This window comes from Apteryx mantelli, chromosome 9 (genome assembly GCF_036417845.1).
Source record: "Apteryx mantelli isolate bAptMan1 chromosome 9, bAptMan1.hap1, whole genome shotgun sequence".
NCBI lineage: Eukaryota > Metazoa > Chordata > Aves > Apterygiformes > Apterygidae > Apteryx > Apteryx mantelli.
Window position 1 is genome coordinate 2,777,630 of NC_089986.1, and position 6,077 is coordinate 2,783,706.

The following is a 6,077-nucleotide window of genomic DNA, read 5'->3' on the forward strand; positions in this document are numbered from 1 at the left end:
TGCCAGAAATGATTGATACACAGATGAGAAGCTGAGTGAAAAGTGAAGGGAAGGTGTGGGATTACAAGGCTTCATTTAAATACAAAAGCTATGTATTTATATTGATTTATTTTTATGCCAATAGGTTCTGACATAAATGTAGTGATATATAATGTATTGACTATAATGTCAACATTACTTTAAAGCTGACTCAAGGAAAAAAATCTCATTGTTAGTGCTGAAATATAATGGTTTATTCTGCTGAAGGGGAAAGCTGCTGAAAGTATGATCCGAATAACCTCTTTCTTAAGACCCTGTATAATGGCTCTTAAAATGACTTCACATGTTCCTAGTGAGTAACAGCAGAGGTGACCTGGGTCTGTGCACTGTGTCCTGAAATTGTTTTGGGACTTGAAGTGTAATAGCGGTCTGCGAACAGGACGAGTGTCACGCTGCTGCGTCTCCAGCCGCACGTGCTGAAGGTGAGGCTAAGGTTGAGGCACGGCTCTTCAGACCGACCTGCTCCTGCGTTCGTTTGCCTTCTGCTTTGAAGCATCCTAAATTTGCGTCCACGCTGCACAGCGTGTTGTCCGTTAGGGTGCACCCTGTTTGCATACAGATTTTAAGGCTAAGCACGGTTTCCTACCGAGTGCTATTCATGCTGTACTGTGTTAAGCTAACAGCTTGCGCGTCTGTGGGTTATGTGCCTTTTCCTGAAGTCGTGAGGAACGGCCCATGCTAAGATGTCAAATGACCTTATTTGAAATTTCATTTGAGGCCTGCATGCTTTTTAATTTTTTGGCATGTTTTGGAGCTAATCTTGCTCCAAAGAGGCACGAGGGTGGCTGCTGCCCTCTGGGTTGGTAACGTGGCCGTGCTGTAGCCCCTGCACCACCGATGGTCACGGTGGCAGAGAGCGTGTGTTAAATGAGGGTTTTCCTTGTATCGAATATCTCCTGTTACTTAGCTTGCATTTATTCTGCCTAAATTAGCTTAAGCCTACCTTTGCATTTTTTGCAAGATTTCCTCCCTTTTTACCCTAGGTGTCTTTGCAGTAAATTATTCTGAGTATTTGCATGTATGGAAGTGGTTGTGGTTTATGGCTTGGTGTTGGAGCTAAGAGGCAGGACACTTCCTAGCAGTTTTGTTTTGAGCTTGCTGCTGGCGTGCCGCTTTGGAAAAGCACCTTAGACCCATGGCCGGCAATACCGAGCGTCTCGAGTCACGGGGCCTCCAGGTGAGGATGGGCTGAGCGGTTGCTGAAACCTCTGTTCCCGCCACACGTCCACAAATCCCTGCTGGGTGACTCGATCTGGGCACCCACAACTCGTGTGTGTGCGTGCTCATCGTTTTTAAATCCAGGCAATGGACTCTGCGGCAGACCTGCGCTCTGCTGCTGCTCTCCTGCTGCTCAGGAAGGCTGCTCGCAGCTCCTGGCATTTTCAGCTTGTGGTTGTGCCCCTCTGACCTGTTTTCACCTTGCAGCATCGAACGTGGCAGCCTGCGCCTGGGCCGCTTGCAGGACGACCTGTCTGTACATTCGTGGTACGTGGGGTACTGCGAAGTTTTAATCCGAGTATGTTAATTGTTTTAAAAGCCTCAAACGGAGGGCGCTATACATAGATGCAAGCTTTTTCCCTCTGTGTGAAATTATTTTTCTCATTTTCTTCTACATTTTTTTTTTTGCTTTCCCTTTATACAGGCTGCTGATATAAAGGGTTTATTCATGAGGTTAACCTAATTACTGTCTTCAGAAACAAAGCCTGTTTCTACAGTGAATATCCTTTTGAAATCAATCATCTGAATGTTTCCTAATAAAGTTAGCAAATGGCCTCCAAATGAACCAAAATGATGCAGTATCTTGTCTAGCAAAGAATGTATTATGTTTTTTTTGATACCGACAAAAATGTTTAAAATTCTTAATGCATTGCTTTGCTGGTGGATTAATATGCATTTTTTCTGTCTTGAGATGAAAAACACTGTCTGGATTTAATGCAACACTTACAAAATTGCTGATGTGAGTCTGTTAAAGCAATTTTACCTACACACTAGAGACTTTGCTGGAGACAACTGGAAAGCTCACTTCGAGTAGATCTAATACTTCTAATCAGTAACTAAAATGTATTCATAGATTTGAAAGACTATAAGGCATGAATTTAACTGCCTTCATATATTTTCCGTGCTTGACGCAAAGGTGATACATTTTTCATGTCAGCAAAGCTCCTTGGAGTAGCGTATGCTCTGGGGAGGTAATTAAGGAAGATCAATATGTACAATTGATTGAATTTTGACGTAAGTACACTTTCTCTGTCTGTTTGGATACAGTGATGGTCAAGCCTTAGCGTATGCTTCCACTGGTTAGAGTCCTGAGCTTTATGGAAATATTAAAAATTCCTTCAGACAGTAGCTTGTCTGTGAATGTTAATTCTGTGCTGGAGTGCAGTCTGACCACTTCTCTCTTCTTTTCATCCTGCGAACAAGCCACATCCCTGGCCCGGCCCCAGGTGCCGGGGGCCGCTCCTGCTGGGGCTTGGTTACTGTATATCTTTGTAACTTGGAAAATATTAGTTTATGAAAAACATTTCAGAATGCATACTGAAGAAATACCTTTTTCTACTGAGTGCAAAAATCCAATGTTAAGCAGTGATTACGCTTGATGCATTCAAAGGAAAATCATTATTTCAGTTATTTCTTAAGTAGCTCTCTGGTTTGGAAAGAGTATCTGAATTAATGGTGTTTTGGGCACAGTTACATATTAATGGACTCCATCTGATTTATTTTTTCTGGCAGTTATCCACTTGCACGATGTACTATGCCTGACTATTGTATTTCCCCGTGTTATTGAGAGGTAGAGTGCGGATTAGTACCTCGAGCCAACAGGAGAGTCTGCGTGTGAACATCACAGGATCTTGCGTCACTTTTAATGGTGAGTTATGGACTGTCACGCAGAATATCTGGACGCACTTAACTTTCTGGCAGCCACTGTAGCAGACATAAAGGTAAGTATGTGTTGCCACTGAGCCGCTAAATAGGCAGCCTTCCACTCACCAGATGCTGTTATGCTGCTTTGAATTGTCATTGTAGCTATTTTTGTAATTACAAACTTTTTTCTAGCTCCAGTAGCGCTTAAATAAAAAATTGATCCCATGGAATTTTAGTGCTGAATATTAAAGTTGGCATTTATTTGCAAGAGTCACTTTGGGGTGCCTAATTTGTCCGCAAGAGCAAGGTTTTCTGCTCAGACTGCAAAATGGTGCAATAAAAATCAGTGATTGATGTTTATTATCAGATTAAATGGTTTAGCTGTGGGGATCAAAGTTATAAATTACTGCACTCCCCAAGCTGTGATTGGCCACCAGAGATCTTTCTAAGTGCCAGCGTTTTTTAATGAGATTGTATATTTTCAAGCCTCTAACAGTATCAACTTTTGTAGTCTATTGAAACTGTGTTTAAAATAACAGCCTACCAGGTGTCAAAAATATTGGATGTGTTTTGTATTTGCTTGGTCAAACCTCCCGGAGGGGAAAGCCACGAGTTAAAAGCGGTGGTTTTGGTTCCCAGCCCGACTTAGCGGTCGGGTCCGAGAAGGAGCACTGCGTTTTGGTGGGTGGCTGAGGTGTAGTATTCACAGAAGCTAAATATTTCTGTTCTTGATTGTCATGGAAGGACTACGCTGTTAGTGTGGTTTTGGCCAGCTCGATCAACCAAAGATTAAGAGTAAATTTTTCCCCGCTTGGGAGATTGGCCCTATTGGGGCCAGCATTTTACTCCATTGTTCATCAAAGTATGGGGACAAAAAGGCTAAATGGGACAAAAGTCTAAACACTGCAATGTTATTTGCATGTATGGCAAGGGCATGCTCCCGAACATCAAAGCATAATATTCAGTGGTAGGCGCTGCAGGAAGGAAATACTGAGATAGTTTTCTTAGATTGCTCTTAAACTCCCTATCTGAATGCCAGCAGTTAAAGAATAGCTGAAATTTAGTCTTCCATTAGAGAAGACTAAATTATATTTTGTTACTTGCTATAAGAGATTTATAATTGGGGAAAATCTTAACTGTGAAACCATTAATCTACAGTACAGTATTGTAGCATCAAAAGCAAGACGTTGCCTTCCTGTCCCCAGGACATTCTTTGTTAGAAAATCATTTGTTTTACTCAAAGGAGGCCTTTTTTCTTTTATATTAAAGAGTTAGTCTTTTTTCCTTGTGGCTGCATCTACTCTCAGGAGATTCTGATGAAGCAGTTCGGTTCAGAAGAGTTTGTAGCGGAGCGTCAGTTTGCGGGGAGAAACCTTTAGGCGGGCTGGGGGTCCGGCAGTCGATCGCCGCCGCTCGGCTGGAGGGTGAGGTTCAAAGCGTGCTCTTTTCTTTAATCTGTCCTGCATCAGCACGTCGCGTGCTCTTCCCCCCGCGTCTGCCAAAACGCGGGTTTTCGAAGCTGAGAAAAATGTTGTTTAAAGTGATTCACAGGTATTGATCGATTGACTTGCAGCCAGTCTCGTATGCGTGGTTTCCCTCATTTTACTGCTGTGACAAGGACTTGCCCAAAGCTGGTGTCGGGAGCGGGGAGAATCCCACTGTTCGGCTGGGGGATGCCGCGTACGCTCCGTCTAGCCTGCCTGGAAGCACGGAATTGAGCAAAGTAATGCTTGCCGTAATTATGATGGGTTCACGCTCAGTGATTTGGTCTTTTATCACGTCCGAATTTTTTTTCCCCCCTCCAAAATGAGCGAAGGACACCTGCAAATGGTCCAGCGGAGGCAAACGCGGACGACGTCGCGGGGAGCTGCGCGCCGCGGCCGTGCCGCTGGCCCGTGGACGTCAACGCGAGGGGCCTTCGCTCGGTGCGAGCAGCGGCCTTTTTTGCTGTAATTCCACCTTTACCTTGCAAGTCCCAGTGGAAAGAAAATAATTAAATTTCATAAAAGCCTGTCTCGTTTTGAGCGCCTGCGGGTAGCAATTAAATGTAATAATGGTAACTGCAGCTTTTAAGCAAACATGTAGGTGTTTTTGTTTTTTTTTAAAGAAACGAGGTGAGGCTTTTCCCAGAGTACCAAGGCAAAGACTTTACCTCCGTGCTCGTACCCCCTTGCTCCAAGTACCACTTCTGTTGATCTCCTGGGAGCAGCCGTTTCTGCTCGACAGAAGCCTGGGAAGCCCGGTCCGAAAGGCGAACAGGGAGCCGTAGCCCTGTAGGGAAGGGGGCTTGTCGCTGTGCTCTGTTAATAAGAGTAAAAACTGCTGCATGGGAGCCTTCGAAAAGCAACATGCACCTTCTACAAGGTTACGTCGGAGTGAAATAAACCACTGGAGTTATCCTAATAAATTATAGTAATGGTGCCTGGCAGCATGCAGTAATTTAAAATAGATTAATCTAACAACCCTTAAGTATGAATAAATAATAAACATCCTCATGCATTGGGAATCTTATTCTGCTTAATTCTGAATGAATATTAATTACCCCTCATAAACCCAGTGCAAAAATCGATCTGTGTGGAGAAGGCACAAGGCATTAAATGCACCAAATTGGACAGAGCCCAGCCGAGCATTTGCATCATCAGTTGAAGTTGGATCGCGCTGCTGCTGAACTCGGTCACCAGCTTCCCTGGGAGGAGAAACGGGCTCTAAAATCGGGTCTGTGCTGTTGCGTTTTATATTCAATTTTATATCCCTTGTTCGCTGGAAGGGCTGAATACCCGACTTATGCTAGTCGAGAGGTGTCAGAAGAAGCGCGTCTTGCGTGCGTGTAGCGCGTGGGAGGAGAGGAGAAGATCCCATCCGGTGTTTTGCCGTTGGAACCGTTTCCCAATGCTGGCAGAATCCGAGCAGAGCAGTTGGCTCCATCCTGGCGCCTCGAGGGGCGATTTCCATCCACGGGCCGCGAGCAAGCTGGGAGCTGGAGTCTTTCTTCTAGGAGTTCCTCGCTTGCAGCTCCCTCCCTTGCGTGTACGGTTCGGTGCATATGTTTTCCCGGAGTCTCTTGAGTGGCCTCGTCCCGGCTGAGGTTAGCTGGAAGGCTGGTGCCCCGCTTCCCTTCGGGGCTGCACGTGGAGCTGGCTGCGGAAGGGCTTTCGCGTGCCACCACCGAGCGAGGC